At 38.3% G+C, this 18,958-nt stretch overlaps 2 long non-coding RNA genes across 2 annotated transcripts; both read left to right on the forward strand.

Annotated features, from left to right (window-relative positions):
* Window positions 1-10,339: 10,339 nt before the first annotated feature.
* Window positions 10,340-11,935, forward strand: LOC116796206. The gene is made up of 3 exons (XR_004360293.1): window positions 10,340-10,730; window positions 11,474-11,580; window positions 11,704-11,935. It is a non-coding gene; the product is annotated as an uncharacterized LOC116796206 (long non-coding RNA).
* A 520-nt stretch (window positions 11,936-12,455) lies between these two features.
* On the forward strand, window positions 12,456-13,940 carry LOC116796210. The gene is made up of 3 exons (XR_004360295.1): window positions 12,456-12,524; window positions 12,675-12,960; window positions 13,067-13,940. It is a non-coding gene; the product is annotated as an uncharacterized LOC116796210 (long non-coding RNA).
* Window positions 13,941-18,958: the final 5,018 nt, after the last annotated feature.

Below are 18,958 nucleotides of genomic sequence, written 5' to 3' on the forward strand. Positions count from 1 at the left end.
ATGAAGCAAATACCCAGCTGGAGAGGTATTTTAATGAGATTGTGCTGGAAGTATGAGTTAAAAATGCATTATTTTTCCTTTAGTCCAAAGATTAATTCTGCTGTCTATTTTTAACTATTTCCTCTGCATGTCTTTTTTTATTACTTATTTGCCGCTCCATGAAACTGCCATTTTTGAAAAGGCAGCAGTGAATGTAAAAATGCATAATGTGTCCTTAGAGGTCAGTAAGTAGAACGCTGGTGTAGGATCTGTAAAATTTAACATCTTTGAAGGCCACAAAAAATAAATTCATATGATCGTTTTTAAAATTTCTGCTTCAGTAATCTCCAGATCTTAAATTTTAATATCTCTAGATGATTGTGAGTAGCTATGCATCCAGACTTAATCAGGGAACCAAAGCACTTCTATAAAATAATCAACTGCCTTTTGTCTAACTACAACTTTTCTAAAAAGAACCAAAGAATAAGGGAAGTTATAATCTCAAACTGCACTCCAGACCTGCCTCAAACACAGCTTGATGTCAACAGCCCTTCCTTGCAGAACAATTGCTTGTCTTACAGCTTCTGAAAGCAAGCCACAGATGGAAAATCTGATGAGGGAGCAACACAGCTTACGTGACAAGAGGGAAAAAATGGTGAATATGTACATTTTAACAGCTCCTCTCTAGTGTAAGAAACCATACTGTGTTGTCATTTACACTCATAACATCTCTTGGCGAACTGGCATCACAGAAACAGAAGGGAGAGCTCGTCGCTAGATCACCTCTTACTATAATAGGAACCATCTGGATGTTATGAGATAAAAGTCTCCATGATACTCCTACAGTGGAGTTGCTTCTAGTGAATTAATCCCAGGATCTGAACTCAGATCCAGATGCCAGGATGTGAGACCTTTCTGGTGGAAGACCCCTCGTAGTTAGAATTAAGGGCATTATTGAGACTTCATGTATTCTCTAGTAATACAAAGAAGCCCATGGCTGTGGGCAATGCTATTCAGACTGTCATATGCTGGAATTCTTAGTGAAAGAATTGTATTTACCTTGGGTGAGGTCTCAGAGGCTGTGGTCTGATGGGGTCAGACACGGTGGCTGCATCCAAACAGCAATGACCTCTGGCTTCAGCACTTCCTGAATTACTTGGGAGATTGCTAGCTAGCCTTGGACACAGCCATCCCAGGGACTATTCTGGCAATTTAACGGTGGAGGCAGTTAATTTCCTGGGAACACTGATTTACTAGCCTAGACAGAGTCACGGGATACCATTTAGAAGAAGAGTGAATGAGACTACTAGCAAATGTGAATTGAGAGATATGGCAGAGATCAAAGGAATGGAGCTCAGACACTGACCTGTGAGTGGCAGAGGATTTGTGGCATCCTTGCTTTTAGATGTTAATATGGATTGTCACCTTTTTTTTGAGTATTTATTTTTTATATTTTTTCTGCCTGCACAAGCCTATTATAAATCTAAGGGAAAATTTTTCGCTTTCATTAAATGTTTTTTCACTCTTTGACTGATACTACTAGTATTATTTTCAGGGTATACTCATGCTCAGTGGATAGAAAAGTAGAAAAATATGTCCTTCAATGTTTAGGGGAGTGAATTGGCTATACTTGCACTCTCAGTTCTCCTAAACGCATCAAGGAGAGCTTTGATTGCAAAAGACAAGCAGAATCTGGACCAGTGCATGTGTAACAAATTATTTAGTCATCAGCACTTTGCTTGGCAAATAGATGGCTGCTAAAAATAATAGTTGTTACTGTCTTCCCCTCAATTGCACAGTAGTTCTACAATGAGTACCAGAGATGCATTAGTACAGCAACTGAGTGTTTCAACCACAACATTCTTCTCAAAGGTATCAGTGCTAGAAACCCCAGGGACATTATGTGGAAAGGAACAAGAACTTATTCCACTACATGAACCACAAACTATTTCTGAACTAAAAATGTGCAAAAGTTGTCATAAAAAATAGCTACTGTGCACCTCACCATACATTGTGTTGCTACTGGACCACTTCTCAGCCAAGTAGTTCAGACTATTGCTCAAAAAATATTTTACTTCTGAAGAACAGAGTGAGATAGAAAGTCTCTACTGATGAAGGGAATTTATCATTAACTTCAGTACCATCTTTCATTTTACTCAGTATTTATTTAGATTTACATTTACTGACAGTTTAGGTAAAATGTTTTACAATCTGATGACAAACTAGTAAGTAAGATCTCATGAAGTAATTGATGTTCACCAGTATATTGAAGAGATCCACAGATAACATATGGGATTTATTTGGTCGTGAATTTACTGAACTTGAACCTACTCAATACATTTAATTTTTATTTCTATAAATTGCAAGGGTCTGCAACACACTGCAATATAGTTTTCCAGTAAATCAGAAGCAAGATGTAATATGTTAATACTGCCCAAAGTGTTAATATTAAGTCATCGTGAGCTATACACTGTGGTCTTTTTACCTCTCAGACAATTTGCATTTCATAATTGTGTTATGAAGAGAGAACATGGTATGCTACCAACATATAGTTTCTTAGGTCATCCTATGGGTCACACTATGTTCTGCTGTGATCCTGAAGCATGAAGCACAGTTTATGTACTAATAAAATGATGGAATGGTATATTTAGGCATTTGTAGGAAGTTCAAATGAGATGGTTCCAACCTGTATTAAAGTGGGCAATGTTCAGATAGAATGTGTTTTATTGTCTCACTTCTCCCTGCTAGTAAACAAGAAAATTAGTATTTTTATAACTGTAAAAATCAAGGAATGTCTAAGTTCCTTAGAAATTACAGCTTAGGGTACTAGAGGTGGTATGAGAGCTCTTTGTAACTCTTGGTTTGTAATTTGTGTGGATTTAGTACTTGTATTTTTACATATAGTTAATGATATCAGTTCTTAGCAAACAACTGAAACTTATAATCTTGGTCAAACCTAGTATGCATGGATATTCTACCAGTGCCTTTTTACTGTTCTCATGTTCTGTCTTTATTCAATAACAGAAGTGCCTTTTTTTTCTGTAGGAAAGGCTCTGCCCAAAATCCTGATGTCCCACGGATGCCAAAAGAAGTTGTACCTAAATGTCTGTAACAATTATAAGCAAAGACCTTAGAATTTGTGCCTTACTTACTTTCATTTTACATTCCTCTCTTTAGACTATCAAAATGTCCTCATTTTTTTCCTTCCCTAGTTGAGAGGCATCGCCTTTTACTTTTCTGAAACTGAAAAAAAAAAAATGTGTTGAAGTAATATCAAGCAGAGAAAAAGAGCTCTTTTGTTCTGTTAGGAAGTTCTAACTGAACCTCTTTAGTCACAGCTATGAGAAACCTGGCTGAAGTTTGAAAACTGAGATGCCACTGCTAAATTGACTAGACGGCTGTAACGGTTACATTTGACTGAAAAAACACTTCTGAAAATACTCCCTGGACATCTGTCAAGAAGCACCTCCTCACTCATGATCTCACATAGGAAATGGGAAGGGCATACATTATTTATCTGCTGAGTTTGATAAAGCCAAGACTGAAAAAGTGATTGTATAAAGAAGATTGCAAGTGCCTTGTTGCTATGTTCAGAACAAATTTCTCCCCAAAATTGTTGCCTTATCCTGAGGGGATGGGAGGATAACTCCTGCAGGAGCTAAGTGCAGTTAGTCAGATGCTGGACTACTCAGTGAGCATTTAAAAGGTCAGTATGCAGAAGAAGCAGTCTGGTTAGAATATCACTTTGGTTTCATTGTTCTGCCTGTATATTCTGTGAAAGCAATGTATGTAGGACATGAGGGAACAAACACATACCACAAAATCTACACTGCAGCAGACAGGGAGTGGTAATGCCTTGTTTGCAGGTGCAGTTGCTCCATGTTTACAAGGCCCTTTGGCAACATTTCACTTGTAGGGAACAGATTTACTTGATTTTTTTTGTGTATGACATTTTTTGTTTAATTTTGAACTCCACTCATTTACCACAGAAATTCCGTATCACAATTACTCTGTTCCAGTTCCCGAAATGAACTAGCCAGTGACACAGCCAGTAGGTCCCAGCTGAAGAAGCCACTGTCACAATACAATCGGATGACTTTGCCCAGAGCTTTGAAAATCTTGAATAGCTGAACCAACATATTTTATAGTGAATAGTTTGTAAAAACCTTTGGCCCATGAAAAGCGGAGTTTTCTTATGTTGTTTTCACTCCTATTTTGTATATTATTTTCACTGGAACTATATTTGAACTTGTGACTGCCCTTTAATTGATATATATGTGCTTGGCTGAACATGGCAGCCTATCAAAGGAAGAAAGAACACTGTAGTCAGTGGCAACTTTCACCATCGTCTAGAAGGAGGCAAAGCTCCATGGCAGTTTTCACCATCTTCTAGAAGGAGGCAAAGCTTAGTTGCTGGGAAACAGCAAGGGTAATCCTCCATCGTTCCACAGCTGTTGTTCTGAAGGAAATGAGTACGTCTTGTGGGTACTACGAATTATAAAAATAAACTTGGACAACCACAAAAAAGGATTAAAAATGAAATGCAGCCTGACTCCTGTTTCGTTTTCCTGTTGGAGGTACACAGCTCACTGTCTGTGTCGGTGTTACCTAACCACAAATTGCCTTCTCATCTTCTGCAAGCTGCATTGCTGTCAAACGATAGTGATGACCCAGCCACACCGTCTAAAGATGTCAGGGGAAGAGAAAAACCAGACTCCTACAAGTGACATAGTGAATATTCCTTTCCTGTTACAAATTCCACATAAAATCTAAGTAATTACTTGGCTGCAGTGATACTTAGTCTACAGGACAATGCGTTTACAGGCATTTAGGAACAGCAGTTAACAATAATACTTGCATATGGGTTTGATATCTTGTGTTGTTAAAACAAATCAGCAAGTCTAGACTGTAATTTGCTGAAGCAATTTATGGTTATTTCATAGCTTTTTTTCTCCAAGTAGAGGTGAATACATTCCACTATCTCAAGACGGAAGATGGTAGTGCACATTCTTTTCGTTTTAAGTGTAAGACTGATCTGAAACAGAAGGATTAACATCCTGATTTTCATACCACATTAAAAACTGCCCTAAACTATTAGTGCTTTATTCCACTATGATTTTCAAATATTTTGGGAACTGCTGATTAATTGTGAAAAAACACTGCTGCAGCCATTTCTTCACAAATTAGTAAGCTGAGACTGTCAATATAATAAGTCAGTAGCAGAGCAGGGAGCAAGGACCCATATGGGAAACCCTCAGCTGCCTTATATTGTTACTGAAGTCATCAAAGTGTAACAGCTGACAGTAGTTGAGGGTTCCCATTAGCTTTTCAATGCTGGGCTCCTGCTCCACTAGCAAGGCAAAACAAATGCTTTTTTGTATTTCTGGAAACATTGCAACATTGCTTTATGACAGACTTGCCAATACTTTTCTTCTAGATGAGCAAGTACTTGCAGGCAATTTTTTCACCCTATTTTCCAACCTTATTGCAAGTCTGACACAGCATCAAAATCTGTATAACACAAGAAGACACTGGACTTATTCTGCTTAGATATGATTGCATTTCTGAAGAATGTAACATGATATACAGATAAATAAACAAAAAACCCCCCAGGCTTTCCAGAGCTAAGAAATACTTTCCCAGTGAGAGCTTGATTTCCTTGTACCTTTCAGCCAGAAAAACCAGTCCCCAGTCCTACAAGGCTGCTGCCAGGCTCTCCTCTGTGGTACACCCTGGTGCCAAGTTCCCACATGGATGAAACTGTTCCCAGATAAGGGACCCAAAGGGGCTCTGAGATTTGCAGCGAACTTTACAAAGCCATCTCCCATCTGTCTGTTCTCTAAAAGGAAGGCTCCTTGAAGAGTGTGAACCACGGCTTCAGGTCAATCACCAGCAAATGAGCACACTTAGCAATAAAAGAAAATGGATTTATACAGATTAGCCATTAGATGACTATGAATCAGAGGAAAAATTACGTCATGCCTTTGTTATAAAGTTTTGTAAAGAAAAAACGGGAATTTAGCCAACAGAAACCTTTTCATTTGCATGGACATCTATGCCTTCCAAAGCTAATCAGTTATTATACTGAAGATCTTTATGAACCTGATGGAGTCTTGGACTGTATTACTATCTTTTTTCTTTCTTTTTTTTTATGCTTATGTAGATGTATATGAATTACATTCTCATAACATAATGTTTAGGTAATTGTCTTGGTTTACTGCAATTGTCATACTGACAGATAGACTTTGAAAGAACAAATGCATTTACTGTTCCTAGAAATCATCAGATTATGAATTTACAAGGAAGCATGTCTTTTTGTTAAGAAGGTAGAATGTCCGTCATCCTCTATTAGTACAAAGTGAAATAACTCCACTGAAGTCAGTGAGTCACTGAAACAGTATCCTGTTTTCATTAAAAGTAGAGGTGTGTTATGAAAGACATAACTATATACTCATTGCTTGTTAACCTTAACTAATACCCAAGCTCCTAGATGTCCATCTCACATTTTCCAGCGGCTCCTAATTTCTGTGCTTCAGACGAGCATAAATGCATCATTTTGTGGTAGGAAATTAAAGAGTTACTGTTTTACAGAGCACTACATAAGCATCTTACAGCATTGTACTGACCATAACTAATTGAACCTTTGAACCTTCCAGGACATGGGAGAAAGAAGTTGGATTGGACTTTTGTTCCAAAAAGACTGCAGTTTGTAACAAGCCACCTCATTTCAAATTATTGCTCTTCTGACATTATTATACTTTGGGCTGTGTTTGGTTTTATTTTGTATTGCCCATATGGAATGCAGTTTCTCTGTAACTTAATCCTTAAAACATCAATTCTAAGAAAAGATCCTCCTTCATGTAAGAGATATGTGTGTTTATCAAGGTTATTAAGAAGCAGACGAGATTCTACAGGCTGGCACTTAGAATTCACTAAATGGGTAAAAAAACCTGGTTTTATGATCTAAAAAGGCCGTAGAAAGACAGGCATGAAACTATGTGATTGTATTGGGGCTATCTACAAGTATTAGCTGAATATCTGTCCCCTACTTGTTCAGAGAGATGTGCCAGGTTACTAAATTGACAATCATAAGTGAAAAATGTCCTGGGGCTCACACTGGTGTTTGTAGGAGGCCTCTGCCCCTGTAAGATGTTTTTGAAATTTCCATGTGCCATTCCAGGATGTGTGTCATGGCCTCTTCTGAGAAGAATGAAGTCACTTGGCCTTTGGCCTCATGACTTCCAGCACACTCCAGGAAAGGAGTTTCTCACCAGGAGCCATAGCTACAATGTCTTCTTCTTCAATTACCCTCCTAGCTCTGCCAGACTATATTAACCCTTACTAAGCACATATGCTGCCATGCTCCCTTGGATGCCTGCACTAGGGAAATCTTTGGAAAGGCTTATTGCAGTATCTGTTGTAACAGGGAACTGCAGCAGGAATGATTTCAGTCTCTCCAGTAAACAGTTCGTGCATAGAATCTGATTTATTCTTTTGCCTTTCAACATCTTTTCTCTAACACAGAAAGTTTTAAAATGGTATAAAAATCAACTAAATACAAAGTCCCTACAGTCAAATCAGATGTAATCCTCTCATATTCCTTTTCTCCTATGACTTCTGTCAACAGTTTGCTCTTCAGTGCAGGATGATGGTGCTGGAATGTGACTGTGACACCACAACCACTGACAATCTGATCAGACCAAGGCTGTTACTGTCACGGGCAGGGTAGATCTGGGCTCAGCAGGGATATGTATTTAACCCCCCTGAGCCCTGTGCCAGATGGGAAGGTAAAATGAGTCTTTCAGATCACCCTAGGGTCCTCCCAGCAAGCACTCACATTTCTCTGTATATGACAATCACTATATCTGGCAAGAAGCCATGTATTTAAACAAATATTTCTAACTAGACCCTTGACTCTTACCACTATATTAAAGGGCTAAAGGTATTAGATTTGTGGATGTGTTCAGACAAATATTCTACGTGGTATTTTTTTTCATACTCCTAAACATTTCTGACAGTGTCTTTCATGACCTCCAGTCCAAAGGTTTTTCCAAATCTCCTAACATCCAGAAAGTAGGAGAAGTCCCAGGTGTCATCTTTTGCTGTTTTCTCTGCTAAATCATGTAGAAGATCAGAGAGAATTTATTTTCTAAGAATTTGAAAAGCTAGCTAATACAAAACCAGAAATACTGATTCATGAGCATCCCCACATAACACAGGACTTCTTTTTATTCCACTTTTGCTAATTAGTGTGAAAAATTACCACTGTAAAACAATGCATTTGTATCTAGCTTTACTGGAACGGGCTCCCCAGGGAGTGGTCACAGCACCAAGCCTGACAGAGTTCAAGAAGTGTCTGGATGACACTCTCAGGCACATGATGTGACTCTTGGGGATGCTCCTGTGCAGGGCCAGGAGTTGCACTCAATGATCCTTGTGGGTCCCTTCCAACTCAGCATATTCTGTGATTCTGTGATTCTGTGAAGTGGCACTGATGTAAATGCAGAACAACTATATTGAATTGAATTTTCTCCTGATTTTCACCAGTGTGAAAACATGATTGGCCTGCCCTTTTTCTCAGAGCCCTTACCCTTCATCTGGAAATCAATCATTGCTCAAGATGAAATGACATTTGACTAATGACAGGAAACCAGTATCAGAAAACCAGCTTATAACATACCACATACAATACACATAGCAGTCAGGCAAGACTAAGGGATTACAGCAACCCTACTATTTATCAGTGCTTAAAACCTATGTACAGCTTTTACCAGGGGAGAAAACGGAGAAAGAATTATAAATTTTTCACAGTAGGTCTAACTAAGAAAATTATTACTTGCAAGAAGGTATTTTAAAACACTTTACTGAGGGTGTGCTCATTTCATCTGCTGCTACTGTCCATCCCTGTCCTGAATTTTTGGGATAAAGGGTTTTCTGGCCCATGGGTCTTGGCTGAGAATGGCCCTCTCTCTCTCTTCTCACAAACCACACCAAAAGACCATGAGCTGTAGCACAACTATCTTAGACACTTTTCTTCTCAAAACACTTTTTTCAAAGTAAATACAATTGACAATCATAAAGTAACAAGCTCCATTTGCAGCTGTAACTGAACAGTGTTATATTACATATTGGATCCTGGAACCAAGTATTTGGTTGGAGAGGACCAGACCCTCCTGGGTACTGCAGCCACGCTGGACTGCACTGAGCCATAAACTAGCCTGGCCACTCCAAAGTTCATATTAAGCAATACTGGAAACTGGTCAGTGAGTTATTCTGAACCTATTGCTGTGGCAGTCATGAGAATACTGCTGGAGAAAAGAACATCCAGCAGAAGAGTTGGAACCCATGATATAAGACATCTCCAATCCTTCTCTATGAATATGGTTTTTCAGCTGCTTTAGACTTGTCTTGAGCTCCCTGATAAGGCAATGCTTAGTCCTTCAGTTGGAAATAGCATTTTCCTTGTTCCTAAGAGTTTCACTGGGAAGCAATCACTCAACCCACCTCTGCCCATTAGAGCCACAGTGAGCTGCTCATGTACCTCCAGCTTAGAGTCTGGCTCCACAAATGGTGATTCCAGAGCTTGCTTTCTTCAGTCTCCATTCCTGGCCTCAGTCTCTGCCTCATGGAGCATTTGGCTGAGCTCAAGTACATTAAGATGGTATTGCACAAACTTCCCTCTGCATGGTGTGCACACAGCAAAGACCCAACAGGGGAAGGAAAAGGGGAGATGGCTGTGCCATGTCTTACAGGCTTTGTAGATAAAAAGTATCAACTCTAGCATTCAAAGGGGAAGAATTTTTTGTATGTCATTCTGTGGTTTTAAAACAAGATATTCTTTGAATTCTTTGGCAGATCCTTCAAGCCTGATTGGAGAAAGGCAGACACTGGGCCTCTTGGAGGGAGTTCTGTGTTATTCTGGTACTCCCCAAAGTAATGCTGAGTTGAAGAAGAGTGTACCAGCCAGCTGGCTTCTGGTTGACACCAGAAGAGTGATGAGGGGGAGAGGGACAATGAACTGAATGCAGACTACACACAACACATCAGAAACATGAAGCAGGAGGACCAGAGAGAGCTGTGTGAGTGCCTGCTCTCTGAAGGACTTTAAAAACTGGTATGATCCCCATCAGATTTTTGGTTCATGTTTCCACGACCTGAAGCTACCAAAATTTTTTCTATTTACATAATGCAAGATTTGCAGGGTATTCAGCAACACATCCCAGGGTCCACCCTACAATATCTGTATAGTTATGACATAAGTGCAGCTCTTCTGCTGGTAAGTTTGCCTAATCAAGGTAGGTTATCCCAATATTAATGTTTTAACCAATGTGATAAGTTTCTGGGAAGGTAGAAAGCTGATTTTAGTAGATGACTGAAGAAATAATCCTACTTAGGATACAGGTTTTGCAATAGGAATAGAAGAAATAAACATACTGTGGTACCAGAACCAAGAGAAAAGGAGTATATAACAATGCCAAAATTATAAAAAGAGAGGAGAAAGACATTTTTGGGAAAGACAGTCCTTTACATAAATACTTCAGTTGAGTTGGTAAATGGAAAAGAGTTCCACTGATCTTGTTTACTGTTCCATCAATCCATTAGATATTTCTGTAGTGCTGTTTGTTTCTTTAATTTGACATTACCACTTGTATGTCTTGTGAAATACCATTTGAATGCCAAGGTAACTGAGATTTTGGAACACACTGTTGACAACTGTTTTGGAGCTACAAATATGATGTGTGCTACATCTGGTGAGTCTGGAGTGAAAAAATACAGTGGAAAAGCACAATTTCTCATTTGGAGCTGCTGTGAAGGGTTTACAATATCCAAGTCCCTTACTCAGTAAAGGAACTGTTTAATGACCTACCCATAGAGATAGTCTTTTATAATCAGTACAAAGATTGATTTGAGTATTTCTGCAAAGCTGGTCCATTCTTTCTAACTAGGAAAATTGACATAGAACATGAAAGAGAGATGCTTAAATGTGTGACTAAATTAAATCAGTGAATCAATAAATGATCTAAAAATATTTTGTCATTAATTTTCATGACACAGCCATGACTATGCCAAGCAAGGCATCATGTGCACTCAAACCTAATAAAGTCTCATACCTATGACTCACTGGCAGAAGTAGCATCTGGCCTCCTGGAAGCTGCAATGAATAACCAAGGGATTTTTTGGTGTCAGGCTAACATTGTAGACACTACCAAGTAAAAGAGAGTGAAACCAAAAATAATGTACTTAAAAAAGTTAGAAGCATAACAGCCAGGTGAGCAGTGTTATCTCTGCCAGCTCCAGAACTGACTATTCTTCAAAGTGAATTTTGGTGTGTGTGTATGTGGGTGATCTAGATGTCTGCACTGATCTGCTCTTCTCCTAGTCCTGTTATTTTACCAAGAGAAAAGTCATCCCTAGAAAGAAAGACTAAACTAGCAACAGAAGAGACTGGCATGCACTCTACACTGCTTCTTTTTCCCTTTCTTTCTTTAAACAGAGGTGGAGGTATCAGACTGTGGAACAGGAGTGTCAGACACACTGATGTTACTCTGGGCCCCTGAACTGATTCGGAGTGACCATTCAAATATGAGAACTTCAGTATAGGTGGGTACTTGGCACTCAGAAGACAGTGCCCTCAGTACTTACAGGAATCTAATGGGGAGCTGGAGAAATCACAAGGTCATCTGTTAATTCAGACACAAATTTTCCTTTCAATTTATATTTCAGATGGCAAATTTTTCTCAAGACTTAATGTACAGGACCATGAGAGCAACTGATAGAGCTAAAAATAAGTATCTTTTTTTCCAATTAAAAATGTGCACAGTGATATTTTAAATGTCAAAGAAATTATAATTCAGGTTTCATTGTATTATTATACTATGCTGAAGCTAACAGTTTTCCATTACTCCCTGAATAATATGTAATAATGATTTGAATAATATGTAATAATGATTTAGTGCACAGAGTAAAAAAAAAATAAAATATTCATATTGAACCACAGAAGTTCTGGAAACCATATAACATCTGGGTGTAGAGAAAACTCTAGACCACCCAACCATTGTTTGGCCATTGATTCTGCAAGTAAAACCTCACTAGCTCCTACAAGTTTGAAATACTACACAGTCTCTCAAACCTATCCTGGATGAGGGAAAACAGAAAATTAACATTTCATAGAGGTAAAATTGTAATTTAAACTTTCTCTGATATTAAGGTGAATAAGAAGAAAGGTTTCTTCAATATAAGAGAACAATCAGGAATGTACAGGTCTCTCATCTAACAAACAATAACTTTTTTATGGTCAAGTTTTCTCTTCTTAAGAGAAAAATGGAGCTGACTAAGTAGCTTTGATATTTTCTTCATTTTCTTTTCCTAACAGTAGCTTTCACTTCATGTAAAATCATTCTGTGGCTGATATTCAAATCCTTTAAATATGTAATTTTCCCAAAAGCTAAAGTCAAGTTCTTTTTCTACTTCTTTAATACAGATTGATTAGATTGAGTGTCAGAACTCAACTAAGACCATCTAATGATGGAGCTTGCTTCAGGAAAGTGAGTACTTCAACAACAACACTAATGTTTTATTTCAGATGGAGAAAGTCTTTCTTTTGAGGTTGCACATTTCTGTGTACTGCAATGATCTGGATGGGATTTAACCCCAAAAATCTAAACACTTACATTTTGTACTTCTATTTGCTACAGGGCCTTCAACAAGGAGCTGTAGTGCTCTCAGGCTGTCCTAGGCTCTACTGAACTTCTCAAAATATGATAACAGCGGAAGTTTATTTTGATGAGCACCTGTTCTTAGTTGGCTGATTTTGGCAAGGATTCCTGCATTTCCATGATACAATCCCACTGGCTTCAAATGAAAATACAGCCTTGAAACTGGAAGTGAAGAATGAGTACGATGCTGTGCTTGAACAAGAATATGCTCTGTTGCAGACACAGAAGGAAGCACTCAATAGGAATCACCACTTTAAGCACAATGGTGAAGACAAGTCTGGATTTTCTGTAATGACCATTACCAAATCTTCTAAGTGCATCCCAAGTGCATTCCTAACTGGCTTTATCAAATGTTCTGTTCTTCCTTCCAGACCCTGTTAAGCTTCACTGTCCTGGGCACTGATGTGTGCTGGAGAAAAAAGGGGCATCTTGATGCCAGATCCTCTGCTCAAAAGGGGATTTGTGGAACTGTGCAGAGTTGGGGAACACTCCATCCACCTTGAATAATATGGTACAGTGAGGTCAGACTGTTGTTATGTGGCACAACACAGCCTTGAAGAAGGATACAGTGCGGTCATGAATGATCCTCAGCTCCCCACCGACCCCACTTTTGCTTCAGAGACATATTCAGTATTCAAGGCTGGCACTCAGTTCATTGGAAGCACTCTGTCTCCAAAAGCCAGAAGGCTGAAAATATTTAGGAAAGAATCAAGGAAATGTCAATAACTAAAGCAGTCACCTTTCCAGCCAATCCTATCACATTCTCATGCATTATAACATACCCATGATACTTTTAGTTTAGGAGGAACATTTTGGATTGATAAATAGAAATCAGAAATATGTGGGAAGTACTACTCTCAGGAATAAGTGTTGCTGGTGGAAGGTCTGCATTTCCAAAAATGCATCACTCCTTGAAGGCTACAGTGTGTAGAAGAACTTGGGCATCTTTATTTTTAAAATATGCAAGTGTAAAAAGTGAATTTCTACTTTGCTCTGAAATTTAGCAACATTGATTGTGTTTTTATAATGTCATTACAAATGTAAGATTTCTCATAACTATAAGAATGTACTAGTTTTATGTGACACAAATGTGTGCATTAAGAAATTTTGGCTGGACAGAACATGAAATCAATCATATTAGGATCATCCTTTTTCCAGAACAAAAATGTCAACCAACCAAGTTTAAAAAAACAATTTGCCAACTCCCTTCCCTTCTACTCTACTTCTTTAAGACATACTGCATCTTAATTAGTTAGACTTGATTTTTGGGGGGTTGACAGTATTGCCATTTTAGCAATTCTCCAGTCATCCACAAAGTTTGTTATGAAGTCCAGATTCAACTTTACATTGACATAGAGTAAAATTAAACAAAAGTACATCTTAAAAATTAGAAGAAAACGAGACAGAGAATATACACCTTTTGGCTGCCATTTCAGGGTAGTATAGGCAATGTTCAGGAGTTCTGTAATGTAATACTTAATTTGGTTTTATTTAACTTATTCTGTAGTATCACAAAATGTGCCACAGAGTCTTTGGCTTTGATTTTGCAACAGCATCTGCCTGAGTAGATCCTTATGAAGTCCCCTTCCTGAATGAGAGCTTAGATATTGTAAATCTATCCCAGTCATCCCTAAAGAGAAACTGGACTTTTTGACTGTCTGCACTCAAACCTCAGCACCTCCAGACGTAGCACGCATCTCGGCCTTCACTTCAAAACAGCTGTCAAGAATGTGTGCCAGACTTTCAGCTGTCATGCCATACAGTCAGGATCCCGCACAACATACAAATGGTAAAGTAGAATTAAATAATGGTACATGATACCAGAAGAAAAATGCAATAGAGTTACAAAATGGTAGTGGTCATGCTCACTGACTTTACAAGAGTCAAAATTTTTCTGCTGGAGTGAGTTTAATACCAGAGAGTTCTAAAAGTCATGAGTTTAAGATGTAGCTGCATTTGTTGAGAGAATATCTGCCTAACATATTTTTAAGAAAGGTGTCTTAAAATTTATCTGGACAAAATACCCCTTCCCTTTAATTTAGCTGTTATTTACTGTTCATGTAAAGCTCTTCTGTTCATGACTGATGAAGCATAGTGTGTAACTTGCAGCCTCCACATTGTGGTGTAGAAAAACCCTCTGAAACTGCCTTTAAATAAAATTTGGAATGATTTCATCAATTACTAACACTCTTCCTCAATATAAGTAGAACTTTAGTTAGTAGCATACTTGACGAGGCAGATTAAGCTGACTACTTTCATTAGTCAGACATACAACCATTGTAAAAATCTTCCAAACCAGAAGGTTAGGCTTGAGAAATGAGACACTGGTGTTGGCAGGTTCAGAGATATTTTTTCAACTTTATACTAAACAGTTCATCTGTGCCTATATAAATGGCAGAGAAAGTAATACACTGAAATAGATACTGATGGCCTGATACTGAAAGAGGCCAAAAACTAAGGAAAATGTAGACGGTCCTGATTAAGAAGTTTTATTTGTTGAATGCTATGACCACAAGCAAACCAGTTGAACTGAAACTCAGGTAAATATTTTGCACTGGATTTTGAAATAAACATCATCATCAAAATGGGTGTGCACAAAATATATTGTGAGAATTATTTCATTAAGTATCTATATGACACAGCATTTAATTTTGTGTAAAGGCACTGTATGTTATTAGTTACGAAGTATCAAATGAGGAAAAGCCCTCTCAGAGGTTCTCTAGACATTCTAGACATTGCTTTTATGCAAGATCAAGTCAGGCAAGATGATCTAATAGTCTCTTGTAACAATAACATTTAGAAATCTGTGAAGAAGTTTTAATAAAATATAAACCCAAAGATGATCTGGTATTTCTAAGTCTTTTGAGCTTTAACATTTCCCCACACCGCATCTCCCCACCTCACAGTTTTGTGTTTATTTCAAAGTAATCAAAGTTTTTATTTCAGAATTTCTTGTGTATTTAAGCACATTGGTGACACTGGTTGTCCACTTTCCTGTTGTTATTCTAGAATTCAGTAGCCTACCAGTCACAATTTCCACCATGGTGGTGGTCTAAGTAGTTAAGCTTCTCATTCACTATTTGCAAAATTAAATAGAATGTTTAAAATGAAGTATTGGACCATCAAAATTCATCAACTTTATATTTTAAATGAATACTGTATAGATTTTTCCCTAACACCCCATTTTACAACTTGCATGTTATCTTAAAAACTTGTCCCTTGTCCTTATAGCAGCCTTCCAGCACCTGAAGGGAGCCTACAACAGAAAAGAAGAGAGACTTTTTTCAAGGACATGTACTGACAGGATAAGGGGGAATGGCTTTAGGTTGAAAGAGAATAGGCTTACATTAGGCAGTAAGAAGAAATTCTTTACTGTGAGAGAGGTGAGGCACTGGAATGGGTTGCCCAGAGAAGTTGTGGATGCCCCACCCCTGGAATCATTCAAGGCCAGGCTGGATGGGCTTTGAGTGGTCAAAGTTGTCTCTGCCCTTGGCAAGGAGGTTGGAAGTAGGTGATCTTCAAGATCCCTTCCAACCCAAACCATTCTGTGACTCTATTAAATAAGAATCCCATTAACTCCTGATGGACATAATGCCCTGACAGGTTAGCTCTAATAAATGAGATACTTTGATTATTATAGTATTTTTGGTATGTCTTGCTAACGCTAAATTTAGACACTACCATTCATTGTATTATTTGCTCCCTATTAATGTAGCCTGTCCTTTTATTCCTGCCAAACAGCACTCATCTACTTGTTCCAAATGAGAACCTTACATGTCCAAATTAACTACTATTTCTAGATCATCTCTTCAGAAATATTTCACCCTTTCAATATTTCAGTTTTATTAAACATCACTCATTTTGGTCAAGGAATTATGAACATAATTATGAATTATGTAACACAACAGCAATTTTTCTACTGTAGGCCACCTAAAACTAAAAATGTAGTTCAGTTGCAGAGTGGGTTTGCTTTTTTTTTTTCCCCATTTTTGAAAGATTGTAGTGACTATGTAGAGCTAATACAAAGTTTGGGCATTTGCTTGTGTTTTTTAATTAATTCACAGAATATTCTGCAGTAATAACGAAATGTGTATGTTCAGATGCTATTAATGAACATCACTTTAAGGATCTACACAAAGAGCTAGACTAAACTAGTTTTCTTTTGCTTTGTATCAACTTAACAGCAATGGAAAGCACTCAAAGACAGTTGTACTAACTTGACTTTTGCATACCAGTTTCACAGACCCAAAGCATTATGTTTAAGCGAGCTGCCAAACCTGGGTTTGGTGCCAGACTCAGTACTCTTAGTTTATCACCAGCTGACCCACTGCTGTAATTCTAATACTCACTTTCTTGCTATACACTCATATTTCCTTACAAATAAGATTCCACAGTCACTGCAACATATCCCCCATTTCCAGGGGTTAAAACATGACTGGAAAAGTCTGTAGCCTACAAAACTACTGCTAATATTCACCTGAGTTTCTACCTGTGCTTATAATCTCCATAAGGCATTGGAATCACTAAATTTTATGGGTATCTGTATCTAAACTTACAATATTCACTGTAGCCTGACACTATCCCAATTGGTTTCCAGCAGAATTCATGCCAGTGGGCACAGTCTGGATCTGATTTGGAGGATGCGATGGAAATAGGGATCGTTAAAAACACCCCATTATCATATGGTCTGGTAGTTGGCTACAGTGCTGTTCTACAAACATGATTTAGTACAGATGTTTCATTTAAACTCTAGGTTTATAAAGGTACACATTTTTTTGGTTTACTCTGATTATAACCACAGTCTACTCCTCCCCGGTAATCAACTGCTAGAATTTGTCAAATGTTGTCATTTAATATGTGGGTCACTTCCAGTGCTGTGTTTGTTGCATGGAATGCTCCACTTCCATAGAAACAGATGTTTTAACTTAACAGCAGAAAGAGCTAAACAAGTGCATGTGAAGGCGCAGTGCAAATAATGTGTTTCATTTCTGTTATTTATTGCTGTCCGCAGCTATCATAATTTTTTTATTTGAAAATTATTAAATCAATTACAAGAAGTTTATTTGCAGATGCTGCCAAGAATGATGCATGCTAGGCAACTGCTTCTGGGGTAGTGTCTTCTTCTGGGCCATTGCAGAGGCATTTCAGTGAAGTCAATCCATTTCTGAAAGGCTACAGTATAACAGGGTCTGTACACTAGGCCTCAGGTTATACATAGGAAAAAAAATACCCTCTTTAGACCTCCCAGCCCTTCTGGCAGATATGTCAGGTGTTAGGGCAGTGGAGTTAGATTGTACTTAACTCCTCAGCATATTTGAAGAGGGCAAGACCAGCTGAAATGATGGTTAGCAGGAAGACTCAAGGGAGAGGGCTCTGGCTGGAAAAAGGCTGAGCTGAGAGGATGGGTTTCTTCCTTCTTTCAGTTTTATTTCACTGAAATACATCCCACTCAAACTGGGAATTGTGTTTATGTGAAAAACTAGTAATAGTCTTATCTAAAATGCAAGGGGGAAATATTTTTTTGAAACACAGAACTATTTCCACATACCACAATGAAGAAACAAATCAGCCATCTGTGAAATTCTTTGCTCTTTAAAATCCTACCTGACTAGTTTCAGGTCACTGTAGAAGCCACTGATTTTTATAACAGAAGTGATGTTTGAAAGTGAGCCATACTGCATACTTTCCAAAGCACACAGACAAAATAATTTGTACCAGTGCTGTAATATTCCACATCCAGGGGCAGATCATGTAAAGAGTGAGCTGTGCGCAACCAAGGTAAGCGCTTATAGCTGATACTGTCTAACATCACTTCCCAAACAAATCCCATAATTTTTACACTTGAGCCACAGGCAAGCCTGAAAGTACAGGCTAGGTTACTTTATAAGTTCACTGTGTTCCCTTTCACGCCCACCCAAAATGCCCTGGATGTGTACTCCACCCACCTATCCAGGGGTTTCTGTGCAGTAGTCAGAGCCAGGCCAGATGAGAGAAGTATCTATGTTTGGAAAGCCTCCGCAAATGTGGGACACAAAAGCAGTAAACAAATCAATGGGATACTGACCAAATGTGTTCCACATTTGTGAAAATAACAAAGTTGAGTCAGGAAGAAAGGTTTATGTGTCTTCTCCTCATACAGTCCTTCCCAAGGTACTTTCTTTCAATCCCCCCAAAATTAAATCCAGCCCAGACAGCAGCAATATTTGTGAGTACACAGCACAGATCAAATGCATTACAAAGCCACTGACAGCTCCACGTGGCTT

The sequence above is a fragment of the Chiroxiphia lanceolata genome, chromosome 1 (genome assembly GCF_009829145.1).
Source record: "Chiroxiphia lanceolata isolate bChiLan1 chromosome 1, bChiLan1.pri, whole genome shotgun sequence".
In the NCBI taxonomy this organism is placed as follows: domain Eukaryota; kingdom Metazoa; phylum Chordata; class Aves; order Passeriformes; family Pipridae; genus Chiroxiphia; species Chiroxiphia lanceolata.